At 39.4% G+C, this 18,635-nt stretch overlaps 1 protein-coding gene across 1 annotated transcript in view; it reads left to right on the top strand.

Annotated features, from left to right (window-relative positions):
• The window catches only part of LOC121316173 (solute carrier family 35 member F1-like), a 104,045-nt gene that overhangs the window by 23,052 nt on the left and 62,358 nt on the right, over positions 1-18,635 (top strand). The gene's annotated exons all lie outside the window — the stretch shown is intronic.

The following is an 18,635-nucleotide window of genomic DNA, read 5'->3' as shown; positions in this document are numbered from 1 at the left end:
TTGCGCAGCCTGACCTCTAGTCAATTTTGTGTTAGTGATTTATTTTATTTTGTTTTTGCTCTGTGAGTGTTTTTTTCTGTTTTAAACCTTTTATTTTATGTTTGTGTTTTAAATAAACACGGCGCCACCGCGCCTTTGCACCGCAGTACCGCCTTGTGTTCCCTCGTCCTGTCCTGACCTCATCACCACTGAGCCATCCCTGTCTCAGTTTTATATCATATCAGATTACAAGCTGTTGCACAGGCTTCAGACTGGTTTTTGAATCCAAGACTGCAGAATTTGCAGTGCATTGGTAGCATACATTTGCAGAAAGAAACTGTTTATCTAAATCTAGCTCTGGATGTGTCATTATTTTAGGTGTATTCTGGTAGCTCTCTGCACTAGATGAGTCCTCATCGTTCCTGTGCTAGATGGTAGTTTTGTGGGGTTTTTTTTATTTTTATTTTTTTTGTGGTGCTGGCTATTTTACAGTAGCTATTGTGTTTTTTGTTTTTTTGTTTTTTGGGGGTGGGGGGGGATAAACTAGATTTATTTGCTTGTGAATGCATCACAAGCTTTAACTGTTTTTGTGAAGCTTGTAATGTATGTGCTTGAATTATATTTAAAATGAGCAGACTGATGTCCAATTAATAAAACATTTAACATAAAACATTTAACATGAACACTGTGCCTGTGAGAAATAAGCGTATAACAATCAGATTACACGCAGCACGGGACATGAGCAGTTTTTCTTTTCCCATTTTAATGGTCCAGAAAAACAGTTAAAAATGGAGCACAGGCACTTATTCAGTAACAGTATATCAAATGATGGTTCTTTGCAGTTACCAGTGTGCTGTAAGTTAATGATGCTAAAATAACCTTCACAGTATAAAAGTGTAGAAAATGGAAACACTCCTGATTGAGACTGTAAAAGTAGGATTGTATACAGTAAAAATGTTATAGTTCATGCTCTACTTGCCCCGCTCCAAAATCCAATTAAGACCTGATATTAAACTGTAGACGTCTGAGGCATTCAAGACCTGACCATAGGGCAAGACTTTCAGATAGCAAGAATTGTTTCAAGTCTGCTACTGTTTAGCCTTTTGCAGCAAGCTTCACTGTAGTTCCTTGGTTTTGAGAATCCAGTAATTGGGGTCATAATCATGAATACTATTTTTTAAACAAAATTTTATTTTTTAGAATCTCCCAACTCTGTGCTAGTACATTGTACTGATAAGTCATTTGTTTTAATTTTATTTTAAATTAACAGGGGTGTCTAGGGATATCCACTGTGTTAGTTGGTTCAAAAGTGCAGTGAAAATATGCAGTTGGACTGTGGCTCAGTTAATATAGCATAAGAACCAAATGTAGTGGTAGTGGAGTTTCTGTTGTCATGGTTATGTTTCCATATGATAGTGCACACAAGGCCCTCGGATATGGTCACTTTTTAATGGAAAATTAAAATACTGTTTTAACAAGTGTAGATTTAGGGGGAACCAGTTCCTTTAGGCCTAAGTTCACTGGTGATGGCCTCTTTAACCTTTAATATACTATTTCAAAACTTGTAGTATCCTCTCTCACCAATTTCTCTGCTCACTGTGCTGAAATAGCACTGATATGTCTCATTCTGTAGTTAACACATCTTGTGATAACTTGCTGTGTGATTGAGACGCTTTCTGAGTAATACAATTGTGCTGACCTGAAAGATGCAGTATTCAGGAAATAAAGAAGACACGGACGGTCATACTCAAAATCAAGCTCTGAATTTCAAAGTTGTGTGACTGTTACCCACTCTATCATCTGCTGTTGGCTCTGGAGTGGCTATATGATTGAGAGTTAAGGGTAGATGTGCCGTTGTGGGTATAGCAGCTGCATATGGAGGATCTGTAATGGTCTTCCGTTTGATATCACTGTTGCTATGAGTTACGGAAGGACTATGCTAGGGGCGTTAGCCTTTCATAACAAGCAGCAGAAATTATGATATCAAACAAAAGACCATGATGTACTGTATACAACAGTCCACTTCAAACTACCTGTAGTTTTAGTTCTGTTTTTAATAATATTTTTGCGAGCAAGGATATATTTTTTTAGCTGGAATGTTTGCTGTTGTGTCGTGATATGGCACCAATTAGTCGGATTTGTATAGTTATATTAATGGGCGGTTTGTATTCTATTAAATACATCTGTTTTACACATGCTTTTCAAATAAAATAAAATAAAATATATGATTAAGTTACCTTTTCACCCGGCCTAAATACCTCCGTTGTGGATACATTTGCAGTCTGTAGACATTAAAGAGTGAAGCGATAACAACTGTCGTTCAGTGCTATGCAGTTTGCACTGTTCCAAGGCAGCTATATATATATATATATATATATATATATATATTATAATATATATTATATATATATATATATATAAAAAAAAAGATGGCTTATATAATAAAATACATAGACATAATATTGTATGTGTGTTCCTCACAAATCTGTAAACATTTGACCGTTTTTTCTGCAATGGTTTGTTTTCTGTCGCTCTTTTAAAGTGAATTGCTTCCTGGTTTGATAGTTTAAGGTCGCAGCCCTGTTACAAAAGTATGCCTAACTGCACTCAAACATTTGATTTTTTACGGATTCAACACTTGTTTAGCCCTTGCTTGTTCTGTAACCAACACAGACATCAGTGTTGCAGCTAAAAGAATGCCTGCTTCTTTTTCTCCAGTGAGTTCATAGCAGCAAATGTTATTTCCATCTGGCCAGGGATTTTAGAAAACAGTAGAATCTTATAAATAATAAGTTTGCCCAGATAGGTTTGTGTGTGTGTGTGTGTATTTTAATGTTGTTGCTCTGTTGACACTGAGGGGTGTGCAAAATGTATTATACAGTAGAGATGCACTATATACATACAGTGCCTATAGAAAGTCTACACCCCCTTGAACTTTTTTCACATTTTGTTGAGTCAGTGCCTTGGCGTTTCATGCATTTAAAGGAGGATTTTTTTCCACTTCTCTATACACCATACTCCACACTGTTAAGGGGAAAAAAGTTTTTATTGACAAAAAAAATTATATATTAAAAATACAAAACTGAAAGATCATAATTGGATAAGTCTCCACCCCTCCTGAGTTCATGCTTGGTGGAAGCACCTTTGGCAGCATTTACAGCTGTGAGTCTGTTGGAATAGGTCTCTACCAACTTTGCACACCTAGATTTGGCAATATTTGACCATTCTTCTTTACAGAACTGTTCAAGCTCTGTCAACTTCTTTGGAGAGCATTGAGAGGCTGTGACTGGGCCACTCAGTGTAGCTTCTGTACCAATTTCAGCTTTCTTGCAGAGGGCAGCAGGTTTTCCTCAAGGACTTTTCTGTACTTTGCTCCATTAATTTTCCCTTCTATCCAGAGAAGTGCCCCAGTCCCTGCTGATGTAGAAACATCCCCATAACATGATGCTGCCACCACCATGCTTCACAGTAGGGATGGTGCTCTTTGGGTGATGCGCTGTGTTGGGTTTGCACCAAACATAACACTTTGCATTTAGGCCAAAAAGTTTCATTTTAGTTTCGTCAGACCACAAAACTTTTTGCCACATGGCTACAGAATGGCTAGGCTACACATGGTGTTTTTTTGCATACTTCAAACAGGATTCAAGGTGGGCTTTCTTGAGTAATGGCTTCCTTCTTGCCACCCTACCATATAGGCCAGATTTGTGGAGTGCTTGGGATATTGTTATCACATGCACACTGTGACCAGTCTTGGCCATAAGCCTGTAACTCTTTCAAAGTTGCCATTGGCCTCTTGGTAGCCCTTCTGATCAGTCTCCTTCTTTCTCAGTTATCCATGTTTGGAGGGACGGCCTGATTTAGGCAGGGTCTTGGTGGTGCCATACACCTTCCACTTCTTAATAATCGTTTTGACCATGCTCCAAGGGATATTCAAGGCCTTTGATATTTTTTTTATACCTATCCCCTGATCTGTGCCCTTCTACAACTTTGTCTTGGAGTTCTTTTGAAAGCTCCTTGGTGCTCATGGTTGAGTGTTTGCTTTGCAATTCACTACCCAGCAGAGGGAACCTACAGGAACTGCTGAATTTTTCCTGAAATCATGTGAATCACTACAATTTAACACAGGTGGAGGCCAATTAACTTGGTATGTGATTTTGAAGATGTTTGGTTTCACCTGAGCTAATTTAGGATTGCCATTCCAAGGGGGAAGGACACTTATCCAAGTAAGCTATTTATTTTTAATTGATTTTCTAAAAAAAATCCAGCATGTTTTTTTCACTTGGAAGTTGTGGGGTAGGATGTGTAGATCAATGAAAAAAAACTATTTTAATACATTTCAATTCCAGGCTATAAGGCAAGAAAAGGTGACAATTTTGAAAGGGTGTGTAGACTTTCTGTAGGCACTGTATATTCAACAGGATGTAGTTGCACGTAATAACTTACAGTAGAGGTCCCTCTGCTGTGCCATAATGCATGTGTGTACTTTATATACTGTATGGCCACATAACATGGTGCTCGCTAAGTAGCACTATACTTAGGTTGCGACCTTTTAATGCACTTACTCACTCACATAATTACTGTTCTTAAACAAGACAGTTTAAGCAAATCATCCTTTGTTTACGTCACCAATTCATAAGATGTGACTGGCTATAGGTGTCAGCCACCATGAAGTAATTACCAGTATTTGAACTAAAATGCACTCCCTATCATTTGTTTGCCTTGAAAGCTGAGTACATGCCACTTTTTATCTACAGAGATTTAGTGTGCCACTCTCTTACTGTAATGGATGTGCTTTGCTGTGTATTTTAATGAGCTTGAAAGACCGCACACTACACCTTATTTTTGTGCCTCAGATCCTGGTTCTGTGCTCTTGGCCTTCAGGGGTGGTTCAGAACCCATGTAGCCATTGAGAGTGAATGACCACATAACACTCCCAAAATAATTCCTTTTCTTCCTGGCTATCTCTTGAACAATCTTTTCTGGTTGGATTTGGATTTTGACTAAAGTAGTTTTGCTTATTGAACATTTTATGAACGCAAACTTGCAAGACATTGTTGTCAGATTGTTGGCCTGGGTGTCATGCTATGATGTTCTTGACTTTAACAGACACCAGGTTAGACCACGTTATTCATTTTATATTTGTTTAATCTTATTTGTCTATTTTTCTTTAGTTGTAAACCTTCCTTCCGTCTGCCAAACGACAAGCGAGTCAATCGTCTTTCTTTTTCTTGTTCAGCTGCATTAGGCACTGCAGCCCACTATTAGCACTACTTGGGAAAATGTTTTATATGTTTAAACCTGTAACATTATAAATAAACCTAATCTAAACTGTCCTTTATTCCTTTAAATAAATACTGTGAAAGGTGGAAGTCCCATAGAATATGCACTGAGTGAAAACAAAATTGAAACACTTTAGTTTATAGTAAATAAAATAAATTGCAAAAACTAAACAGACTTTTTTTTTTTTTTTTATCAAACCTTTAAATTAAGCATAATTGAACATTTTAGAAATACAGTTATTTTTCTTGGTCATCAAACAGAAGTGCATGATTCTTATTCCCATTCATAAGTACCTGAACAGGAACCACTTTGAGTAAAACCATTACAGTGTGCACAGAAACATAACTTGAGGCCTAATTTCTGAACACTGTGTAACTAAAACATCCAGCCATTACCTCACGCTGAACTGTCATGCACACAAAAGACGATTGCGCACAATACAGAAGGAAACGAGAGCCTTGCAGAAGTTACTTTTTTTTCCAGTACTCCCAAAATGCAACCAAATTCAACTTGCAAAGTCAAATTCAGTTGGCTTGCATCATCCATCCCCCTCCCCCCAAAAAAGAGTGCAGCTGTGCCAATTAACCAAAAGAAAACCTATGAAAATAAATACATCTGCAGTGAAATTTGAATGTCAAAAGTTATTATTTTTCTTATTATTTTAATTATCTAACCCTAACCCTAACCCAAGCATTCTGCCAATACTCCCTTGCTACATTTTATTTGTCTACAGTTACATCTGCCAGCGGCTCCTGCTTTTCACTATTAATAGAAAAAAATACATAAATGTAATTGCTCCCACCTGGGAATGTGTCGGGATCCACCTTTGGGCTGCAGACCACAGTTTAGGAACCCCTGGCATCGACTACTCATTTAAAGTTATTAGAGTTTAACGTGTGTCATTGTGCCAATTGGCATATGTGACCTCGCATTCCGGCGCAGAGCAATTCTCAGCAAGCGTATAGGAAGCATTCGAAATGTAAGGGACGGGAAGGGGCAAGGTTGGTGGGGCTGTTCCTGCTGGCCCTTGTTATTTTTCTTTCTCACCAGATGCGCAGCTAATCAGGAAGCAAACTCAGCCAGTAGAAAAAGGTGAAGGTCAGCGTTTGTATCTTGACTCATAAGAATACCGTCAATACAATTCATATTCCAGACATACATTCTGATGGCCATGAGTGGTTATAGTCGTAAATTAATTTATCAGTCAACCGTCATGACCAATGAGTATCATACAGTGACTTAAAATAACCTGTATTCAATACACCTAAGAGGTAACTGTGTGGCTATTAATGACCCTTTCAAACTATAGCCTATTAGTGTAACAGGCAGTGTTGTGAAATGCACTGCCTTCACGGATTCTGTCCCTCTGTCAGTGAGATGAGACGAAGTGAAAAGCTCTAACCACAGTGTATATACACGCACATGTGTGTCTGTTTTATATTTAAATATTTTGGTATTTTTTTATATAGATTCATTTTCTGTAATCATTTGGTATGATGTTTTTAAAATACTGCTTTGGCAATACTTCTGTTTAGTCATGCCAATAAAGCAGAGAGAGAGAGAGATAGAGAGCATTTTTTAGCAAGACTATATGAAAAGCGTGCCCATGCACTGTTGAAGCACTTTCTGATTTCCGTGTTATGCATTAGCCAGTCGTTGCAGTCTGAAAAAGGAACCATTACTGCGTCTGAAAATTGAATTGTTACTCCCAGCACCGTCTAGACATGCACTATTAATTCATTTAACTGAAAATATCTGCCCCAATATCAGTGATTTGTTTCTCTAAGTTATTGGAAAAAATGAACTTCACTGTAGCAGCTGTCTCTACAATCGCTCATAAAGGGCTGCATAGCATGCCAGTCATTAGGAGAAGCAGCTGATTGGTTTCTAATAGGAAAGAACACCCTAAAAGGGCGAGGACAATTTCACTCTTCAGTTAAGGAGACCATAAAAGTGTAGTATCAGAAAAGAAAGTCTGCTAGCAGAGCTCTCATAACATAGTGAAATAATATATATATATATATATTTATATATATTTTTAAATGTCTTAATGCTTTCAATTTGTGTGGCCAATTATTTTACCCCTGAATTTCTCCCCAGTTTAGAATGTCTTATTACGTTCCCCCATGCAATTCCCCTCAATGGCCAATTATTTTACCCCTGAATTTCTCCCCAGTTTAGAATGTCTTATTACGTTCCCCCATCTCAGCAATTCCCCTCAATAGTTCAGGAGAACTGAAGCTCAGATCCCATGACCAAGCCAGTTGCAGATGTCAGTGACCTACCTGCCTCTGGAGGACAAAGGGCACCCTTCAGGTGTCCTCCTGAGCTCACCAGGCAGGCCAGTAGGCTGTCATGATGAGGAGAAACCGTCTCTGCTGATTTTGCCTCCCCAACCAGTGGAAGCGCCAGAGCTAGTGAGACTCTCCTTGTGGAATCCCCAGGAAAGACCAGTAACTTTGCACAGCCAGGATGCAAACTTAAGCTCCCCTGACTGTATGACACCCTGTAGACCCTGTGGTCATTGTGGCAAAGTGGTTGATTGTGTACAGGTGCAGGAGTGATGCAGTGCGCAATAAACAAACGAGAGTTAGAATCCACCCGCAAAGGTATTTTATTGTATCCAGGTCTGGCAACCAAATAATAATAAGACCCCGGCAATACACAACAATGTGTACTTTGCGGCCTAAATAATGGGTTGTAGTCTAAAATAATAAATACAAACATCCGCCCCTCAATAATACTAACACGGTCACCTGGGTGCTTGCAGTAGTGCTCGTGGTGGGTGATACAGTTTATTTAGTGACAATCGTGCAGTGCTCTTCCGGGTTAGTGCTGGCCCTTGGCAACAGCTCCGGAATCATGTTTAGCCATCTAGTAATACACAACAAGACAATTACAGACAAAACAAAACAAAACACTTACCAATGTCTCTTTTATTATTTCTCCCGGCGTCTCTCACACAGTCCTTACAGTTCAATAGTTTTTAAACCAAGTGAAGGAACAGATTACGATTCTCCGTCCCCTTTTATGCTGTCACACATGACCCTTTGGTAAACAAGTGCAAGGCAGCTCTCCAGTCTGCGGCTGCCTTGTTGTTTCCCTTCCGTTCTTCCAGACTGGCCGACTTCCCAGGGAAAGAACTGTCAGACCAGCCTGTCCAAAGAACTCTGTTCTCGCTGCTTAGCGCCCTCACAGGTCGGGAGGGAAATTTACCACCAAGAATCATTGTATTTCTGTCACATTGATGTTTTCACCAAGTGAGCCACTCTGGGACCCCCCCAGATACCATGTTTTAAATGAAAATACATGTTTGCTAAATTATATAGATTTTTTTTCAAAACTACACTATATAGAGAATGGATGTGCATGTCATTGAAAATTTATGGAATTATTTTGACAGCTGTAATGACTTTAAGAGGTGCCACTCTCCTATAAAAAAGATTTCCCTGTTGATTTCAATAATATTACTTACATATTTGGAATTGTTATCATGTTTGAGGTTTATTGAAAGACTAGTCTCTCTTACATCTAAAAAACACAGTAGTTAGCCACCACTACTAGGCAAATGGACGGTTTTGTTCTATTGGTTGAATCTATTTGCTCAAGGTTATAAGAAACAAATGAGGTGCTGAAGATCATGATGGAATATAACCTCTCTGATATAAGTTTGTCTTAATTACAGTGCATTTAAAACTGAGAGAGGCTGAACATTTCTGCACAAAAGGACTGGTTGAGTCTTAATCATCATATTGTAGCTTATTTTGAATATCAGGCAGGAGCAATTTTACAGTTTAGTAGTTGTTTAAAAAATAAACTTGGAATGTTTTTAAAATACTGATTATTATTATGTCTGCATCAGACTGAGGATGACTTCTGAAAAATACAGTATTGTGAAGCTGTGGCATGTAAAAAATCTGTATTTTCCCGTCAATAAATTAATTATTCCTGAAAGACAGAAGGTATGTGTAATGGGAATTCTTCATCCACAAGGAATCTGCGTCATACGTGATTTTTGCTTCTATGTTTAAACCTAGGTGCACCTCCCAAAGTTGGGAAGAGAATTACTAGTACTAGAAGAGAATAGATGCTGACATGCTGTGACTGCTAAATTGGGTTAGAAGGCTTTTTGCACCCATTCTTCTTGCATTACATAATCAAAATCAGACTGTTATGTTACGGTCAGTTTTGCAACTGAGTGGGCCCCATAGGGCAATATCATTTTGAACTGAATTGTGTAAAAAATAAAAGAAATATACATTTTATAATGCCACTTGTATAATTGACAAAAACAAAACCAAGAAATGTGTGACTGGTCCAGTTGAAGTTAAATCAGCGTGTGTCCTGAGTGTTCTTGTTTATATGGACTCAGTCTATATGAGGATGATATAAGTGGTAAGTGTCCTATCCAACCACAATATGCAGTGGTGACTTCTGTCTATTTCACAGCAGACTGCAAACTGTTCAGTTAACTCAACCATCAACAGTGGAATTTAATTGTTGCTTTTTTTAAACTGTTTTGTGGGGAGACTTCCTTGTCCTAGCACAGTTTTACAGTGGACTTCTCATAGTGTATCCAAAGTGCCCAACATTTATGCCTACACAGTGCCCAGTTAATTGCAGAGCATCTCTTCATTGTAAAACCAGAAACCCATTTTGTAACCTGAAAGAAAACCACATTGCTGTTTTTAACCTTTCATCAATGGGAAGGGGTGCAGATTAGGGATGCAACGGTTGTGATTTATCCAAACTGAAACCGACATGGTCATAAAATTCCAAAACCGAACAATACCAACAAAAGATGAAACCAAACCAATCACACCCGACTTGCAGCCTTAGTCCAAATGCACCCCAGCGAGTTTAAAATTAACACATCCTTACATGTGATTGAACTTTAATTACTTTTATTTTGGTACCAAGGACATCTTTATCTAACCTGGGAAAACGGGAGAAATCTTTCTTCAAAGTGCAAATGGTAATTTGTCAGGGGCAATTTTGTCTTTCATATTCACAGTACCAACACAGGCTTGTGCTTGTAGACAAAACCAATATTGCTGAGGAACAGGGGGGGAGGGGAGTTGTAAGAAAAGGTGTAAAGATGAATATTTTATAAAAGTAGTGGGGGAGTAAGATAGGGCTATGTTTATTTGACTTTTTTTTTTTTAAATTGACCAAATTTGTACAGATTTGTTTTTTAACCACTGCAAACCTGCTTTTTTATTGAAAAGACAGTATCTGTGTTTGAGTCCACGCAATGCACAATGCACCGTTCTTTGTTTTGTTATTTATATTTGCTAAGTTACCTTTTATTTTTTTTTATAGCGAAAGGCACTTACTACAAAATATGCAGAATAAAAAAGGTGTATAACAAAATGTGAATTTTAAAAACCATTTCACAAGTTCAAAACTGTGTTTGGTTAATAAAAAAAAAAACAACAACAAAAAAACAAACTTTAACGTGTAAGGTAGCTGCATTTATGTGTGTGGTGGTGCATCTGCACCCCATTCGGCCCTCTATGTGAGATCAGAATGGAACTCCAGATGGAACTCCAGTCCATTGTAGGGTTTTATTTTTTAGTATAGCCTAAATGGCATGCTTATTTCTAGTGCCTGTTCTCTCGGTTTTCATCAAAGAAAGTGTCCACTTAGAGCTCATTTACTACGGACCTGCGTGTCAGTAGTGGTATTAAGGGAGTAGACTGGACTAATTTGCAGTCAGTAAGCAGCAAGCTTTGTGGTGTCTTATTCCTGTTTTCCTGGAAATTTCCAAACTGAAGCATATTCTGACATGTAAAGCAAATCTTCATTAGTGGGATGCAGAAACCCCACTGTGTCACTTTCAGGGCTTTGCTAATTCAGATAATTGATTATGTAGCACAAGGGCTTAAACAAATCCTAGAGGATGTCTCCCAGCTTAGGCCCGAGCATGGATTTGAAGCCTGCAACAAGCTGCTGTGTTGCGCAATTCTTAATTGACAGATACAATACTTTTTATAGCGTGGTATTAAGTGTAGTGCTGTCCTGTGCATTTACTGCCATACTAATGCTTTCTCAACCATTGGTCAACAGTTGTGGGAGCCGCTGCATGTGAAATGCATTGAAGTAATTGTCATATGATTGTTTGTAATGTATACTTTTCAAACACTCTAAATTTGATAAAACACGTATATATTTAGTTTGACCTATTTCATGATTGATATTGGAAGTTCAGCAGCACTGCTGTGACAAGTAGAAGGATATTTTGCTTCGGCCCCATTTAACCTGAAGGCTGTTGAATTGCAGGTGCACTGACGTCAAGCTTCCTCCCCACATGACTATATTGTCTTCTAAAAAGAGTCCTAGTACTGTAGCTTTCACACTGTGCAGTGAACTTGTTGCCCAGTATAAGAAAGTACAGCCTTATCTGTGTGATGATAAATTGTTTTTGTGCTCGGTATAGAGCTTTCTCATCAAGTCAAAATCAATTGATTCCAAGTTGCTGCAGCGCTGGCTATACATGCTGAGGAAAACAGTAACAGCATGGAATCAATGCCTTTTTGCTGGGTAGAATGATGTATAAGCTGACAGTGACTATGTGAGGATGTGGAAATCCAAGCACTGCTCATGTGTAGGCATATCATTGCCACGGTATTCCCATATGCATGTTTGTAACTGTTCGGATCAGTATTCCCATATGCACATTATTAACTGTTTGGATCACCTCAAGCCTCTCTCTGATTGATATTTATACAGCTTCAAGGGCAAGCACTGTCCAGCTATAGGGGAATGTTCATTCAAAGTATCAAATTCATTTTTTTGTTCATAGTCCTAATTGAGGAGTAAAACTGTTCTGTTTGGCATACTAAAAACCTAAGCTGTGGTGGTCTCCTAAGGACATAAGCAAAATAACATAATGTTACTTTACTAAGGAGTAGCCTGTATTGCCTTTCTCAGAAACTGTTAGATAATTCTAATTATATCAATTTAGCTAGGCATAGACAGATTTTTTATTATTATTTTTTAAATTTTTTTTTTAAATTACCATACACACAGTAAACATTCTTAACATATTCCAATTGAGCTCTGCCACTGGCCTGGCACACTACTGTGTCGCTTGGCTTTGGACTGCCTGGATACTTTTCATGGAAGGCCTCCTCTGCATTATAAACACCTTGTCCATGACTAGCATGAAAAAAAAAATACTTGTGTTCTGTACTGTGTGTTGTTTATTGTGTTGTACATTAAAGTTATTGAAATTATTTTTGGATGGGCTACACCCTAACACCATGTAACAGATTAACAACATTTGATTTCAAAATGATAAGCAGTCTGACACTATGTAACGTTCATTAAGATTCGGAATACATCTATTTGCAATTCCAGATGATCTCATGAGGGGAACGGAATCAAAGAATTTCTCAAAGTTCACCAAAAACATTCACACAGTTTCTGAGATGTGTCCTTCAACAGCTCAGTCAATCAGGTGGTACCTTGAAAAAGTAGGTTGCTTATACAGTAGGCACATTATGTACAGTGTAAAGTACAGTAACATTGACAATTGGTCACAGTTACTTCAATAATGATGCCTTCAGTAATGTGCAATGTGCAATAATAAGAATGACCTGTCGACTCTTACTGGATAAATAGCTAATTGCTAGTGGTATGTGTAACTTACAATAGGGAAGTACAGTTTCCACTAACTTTTTTGTGAGAATATACAGCCTTGCAAGAATAACTCTAGCCTGAAAACAGTGATCCATTTGGGGACAGCAATGCGCTGTCAAGTAAGTTTCATAAAGGTTTTGGCTTGTTGGGTAATAATAAACTCTATAGAGGGAAACAGAAATCTTTCTTTTGTTAGCAATGGGAGAGGGAAACAATGAGAGGGCCCTGGAATACAATAGAGGAAGCACACAATCGGTTAACGTTGAACTAAACATAATATATTTTTTTAATAACCGTATCCTCAAGTGTTTATCCCAGGAGAACACAAAGTATTGACATGCCTCTGTATGTGACAGATGGCTCAGTTTGGGTCTGGTTGCTTTTGTTTGGCTGCTGGACCAGATGCAGTATGATAAAATAAATACCCCAATGAATGCAGAACCAGGAGCTAAATTATGTTTGGAAACTGTACGCTGTTCTGCAAGTGTTGTGCTTCATTAATTTATTTACGTTTTTTTTCTGTTGCTTCAGATGGGAGAGCCACTGCTGGCATTTAACCCACAAATATTTTTTTTGTGGCTGGCTCTCTTTTTTGTCTTCTGCTGTTTTAATACTGCTATTGTTGATATAATCTAAGTAGGTTTTTAAAACAGGGTAATTCAAAAAGTAGTGGTAAAACAAGAGGTTATAATATAATATGATATATATATATATATATATATAATATATATATATATATATAGATATATATATATATATATATATATATCTTTTAAAAATAAATTACAAAAAAATCCTTCCCAGGGAAACCATATTAAATATTTACATTCTAGAAAACAAATATATATCAAAACTGTACTGGGTCTGATGAGCTGTGACTCCTGTTGGTATGGATGAGAGATTTGCTACATCCACTGCAAAAGGATCAGCAACCGAGCCGTACTCATCAAAGTAGTCCCGAAACTTATCTTAAAGGGCTTTTAAATGTGGGTCAGTTGCCCGTTTGGTAATGGAGACATCAAACTCCTCGTTCTTTTCAATAAATTCAGACAGAATTGGGGACATTTCATACTGGCCTTCTGTCATTTGTTTTTGCCACAGTTGCAGCTTTACTTTGAATGCCTCAATTTTGCAGTGCTGCTCAAAAATATGACCACCTTTTCCCTGCATTGCTAAGTGTAATTTGTTTAGATGAGTGAATAAATCTGCAAGGTATGCCAGTGAAAGAAGAACATTATTATCATCAGTAAAATCAGCAAGGGGGTGCTGTTTTTTCAGTGAGGAAGGAACGTACCTCTTCTCGAAGCTCAAATAGATTAAAGCTGTTCAATGGCTGTCCTAATTCACAGTACAAAGGCTAGAAGCAACATGCATTTAAAGCAGTGGTCTTAATGTAGTTCACAACCTAGTTAACTGCTGCTCTTAAAACGTTATGAAGTTCATCAGACATGTCCTGACTTCCCATGTGTAGCGTACAAATAACAGAAGTATTACACACCCAGAAATATCAGTTGACTCATCCAGCTGAATAGAAAACTTGCCTGAGGATTTTACTCGCTTTATTAAGCTTGCATTCCATATTAGATTTAATTCAACTTTTTAGATTGTTTGGCGACCCATATTTGGGTCCCGACCCCCCACTTTTTGAAATGTTGGTGTAAAAGGTACCTGAACTAGTCTTTGCAGCAGGTTGTTGACTTCTCAATCTGGGACTCTGATGCACTGCCACAGCCATCTCTGGCCCTTGTGCTTCGGCTGTTAGCTTAGGTTCTGAAAACAATACTGCTACCTCTCTTGGAAGCAAAGATGGGAATGTAGCCATTAATGTTTAAAACAGTTTACCAAGGCCCCCCCCCATTCTAGGCACTATAGAGCATTGAAAATGTTGCCCAATTTCAGATATATCATTAAACATTAAATTAACTCCATGTTGTGACTCTTTCTGGCTCTCGGAACAACATGTAAATATCTTTCTAAACCTACCCTAACCTACTTAAGCCTGACAGAACAAGTACAGGTGCCATTCTTTCAGTCTTTGTTCATTGCGGTGGTAACTTAAAAAAAATAAGGACATTGGGGGATCATTTTTAGAGACTTGCCAATCCGCTGCTCATTGTAACTGTTTTTACCTAGGAAAATGTGGTGCGTGAGAACTTTAAGGCTTAGCAGTACTGTTGGTGAGAGGATTGGCAAAAGTTGTTTTAGAGGTGTGTGGCAGTGTGCGCCACCCCAGTGTGTATTTTATGTTTACATGTTGTGTGTGGTGTATTAATGTTGGTATATATGTATTTGGTGCACAGGATATAATGTGGGGTTATGTTATAAAATGTATATTTGTATTTAGACACGAGGATGGCGTAATCACTTCACATGCAGATTAAAAGGGGTATTTGTTGGAAGCACGGGAAGCGCACAAAGTAGTTCACGTACAGATGTACTGAGATTCCAATTGAATGATTGATTAGCAATCGAGTCTCGGTACAGCTGCATAAAAGGATGAATGTTTCACTCACTCGGGGTTGGGTGTTCAGAGTGGAGAGGAGAAAAATAGTTTAAAAAAGAAATAACAATTGCTATATTTTACAATAAACGCTCAACAGCGCATTTTCATCACGCTCCAATCCTCTCTGTGTCCTGTGACCTTCCGGGTCTGACGTCACTGCTCAAGCCATCCTGTGACAAGGTGTTATAAAACCGTCAGTTATGTAATGATATAAGAACAACCATATCTGATTTCATACAGAAACGTTTTGTGTTCTGCGTTTTTTCTTTGCATTGTTGTTCATATTTATTTATTTGGCAGACGCCTTTATCCAAGGCGACTTGCAGGTGTTATAGGACACTACAGGGTTACACTGCATAATGTATAGTTTATATTGCAGATTATACTACTAAAATGCAATATGGAGAGTGGAGGGAATGCACGACCAGTAGAGGAGGAGCGGAGAGGGAAAGAGGGGGTTAGGGAGACAGGAGGGATTGGAGGTAGGAATGGGCAGTGTGGTGAAGAGAGAGGTAGACAATAACAAGGGTCTTGAATTGAATGCGAACAGAGATGGGTAGTCAGTGCACGGCGTGAAGCAGTGGGGTAGCATGAGAGTAGCGAGGTTGAGAGAATGCAAGAGGAGCAGCAGAATTTTGAAGGAGCTGAAGGGGGCAGATAGCTTAAGCAGGGAGACTAACAAGGAGAGAGTTACAGTAGTCCAAGCTGGAGAGTACAAGAGCTTGGACCATGAGTTGAGTGGAATGTAGTGAGAAAAGGATAGATTAGGTAGATGTTGCTAAGCAAGAAGCGGTCAGTGCGTGTATGGGAAGAGATGTGTTAAGAGAGAGAGGGGGGTCGAGAGCATCACCTAGGTTTTTAGCAGAAGGAGGTGGAGAGAGTGATAGTCAAGGGATTCTTGACGGGATACAGTCTGGTTTGATTTGCGATAGACATTTAGTGGAGGCAGAGGGATTTAGGGCCATTTTATTAACCCTAAAGCAAGTTACTTTATTTCTTTGTAAGGATGTTCAACATTAATTACACCACCCACTTACATAGTTTCAGTTAAAAGTTTTGTGTTAGTTAGTCACCTGTATGATTGTCTCTGTTTATCATCTAAACAGTTATTGAGTGATGTTAGCAATTGGGTCATTTGCATGCTTACTGGGAGAACGCTTGCCTTCTGGAATGTGACTACCACCAATTTGAGCATACATGGATGACATGACAACCATGACTACAACAGTAGCCTGCACTAATCGGTTATTCGGCAAATTAACCAATAACATTGAATGGGCATGAATGCAATTCAAGCCCACTAAATCAAGGAGCATCTCTATAATTAAAGGTAACATAGTAGATAAAAGGTTCTACATTAATGGTGAGGCAATACCTACAGTGTCCGAGAAGCCAGTGAAAAGTCTTGGGAGATGGTACGACGGGGATCTAAAGGACACAGTTCGTGTGGGAGAAGTTAGACAACAAGCAGTGGAAGGGTTGAAGAGCATAGACAGCAGTGCTTTATCGGGCAAACTGAAACTGATGCTTTCAGTTTGGTCTATTGCCAAGATTGCTGTGGCCACTGTGTATGAGGTTTCCTTGACAACAGTTGAGAAGCTGGAAGCTTTAATCAGTTCATACGTCAGGGAATGGTTGGGAGTTTCACGCTGTCTCAGCAGAGTGGGACTTTATGGTAAAGGAATACTGCAGCTACCAATCTCTGCTCTAACCGAGGAGTTTAAATGCGCCAAAGTCCGACTGGAAATGACACTAGTTGATTCACGCGACAGATGCGTCAGGGAGGCAGCACCTGTGTTGAAAACTGGAAAAGTGGGTGGCAAAGAAAGCTGTGGAAGATGCTAAGGTCTTGGTCTCATTTCAGCTCCTCCTACAGGGCTCAAAGCAGCCCCAGCTCAATGGAGGAAGCTGACGGTCAACGAGGTGCAAAAGCAGGAGGAGAGGATGAGGTGTGTAAAGGCCGTTTCCCAAGCCAAGCAGAGAGAATGGATGAGATGGGAGAGTGTGGAACAACGCAAGATCAGCTGGCAAGACCTGTGGACAATGGAATAGAGCAGGATCAGTTTCTTCATCAGATCAACATATAATGTTCTCCCATCACCACAGAACCTAAACCTCTGGGTGGGTGAGGATCCCTCGTGTCCTTTGTGTTCATCACCTGCAACATTAAGGCACATTTTGACAGGATGTAAGGTGGGCCTTAGCGAAGGATGGTTTACTTGGCGCCACGACCAGGTGCTACGATGTTTGGCCTTAGCATTGGAAGACAAGCATAACATGACCAATAAGTTGCCACCAGTTCCATCACAGCATTACACACAAAAGACAGTATTCATCCATCTAGGAGAGCAACCACCAAGAAAAGGTGTTAAAACCAAGCCTCACCTAGGACAACTGGAAGCTGCTAGAGACTGGAAAATGCTGGCAGATGTTGGTCAATGGCTTATTTTTCCATGTGAGATTGCCACCACTGACCTTTAACCAGACTTTGTCTTGTGGTCTGAATAAGCACGCCTTGTTCATTTGGTAGAGTTAACAGTGCCGTGAGGATGCTGTGGATGAAGCGTATGAGAGGAAGAAACTTTGTTATGCTCAATTAGTTGCTGAAGCGGAACAGCGAGGATGGAGAGTCCGGGTTTACCCAGTGGAGGTGGGTTGCTGAGGATTTGTGGCACACTCTGCAACCTGGTTTCTCAGAGATGTCGGGTTCAGTGGCCTGAGCTGGGCTGAGTTGAGTGGGGGGCGGAGGGGCGTGATGCTGGGACCCCAGAATCACTGTTGAGCCCTCTTTAAGAAACGTGGGCTAGTCGACGAAACACCAAATGGAAGGTGCCCACTTGAAGACCCCAGAGATGTACCCTACTTAGCTCAATCCAGACAGTTGTCATGCTGATGCACTGGGGAGACTGCACTGTGGTTGTTCCCCGGAGCCAGCATCGCAGCCGTTGTGTGTGCCGATGTTCTGGGGAGGCATAATAAGCTGATCCCTGGAGCCAGCATTAAACTTCAGCCATCAACACCAGGCAGAAGTATATCTACATCATCAAATGGAAAGAAACGCAAATAGATGGAGATGCAGATGGACCACACTAGTTTACTGTAAAGCTGCGTCTTAGTTGGTGCTTATCTTGGCGAGAGCCGTGTTCAAATCAGCATGCAGTTTTAACATCAACTCTCATGTAATGGAAATCTAGGAAATTAAGTTTGCATAAAAGTAAGAAAGCTATCA

The sequence above is a fragment of the Polyodon spathula genome, chromosome 5 (assembly GCF_017654505.1).
Source record: "Polyodon spathula isolate WHYD16114869_AA chromosome 5, ASM1765450v1, whole genome shotgun sequence".
In the NCBI taxonomy this organism is placed as follows: Eukaryota; Metazoa; Chordata; class Actinopteri; order Acipenseriformes; family Polyodontidae; genus Polyodon; species Polyodon spathula.
This window is presented reverse-complemented; position numbering and strand designations above follow the sequence as displayed.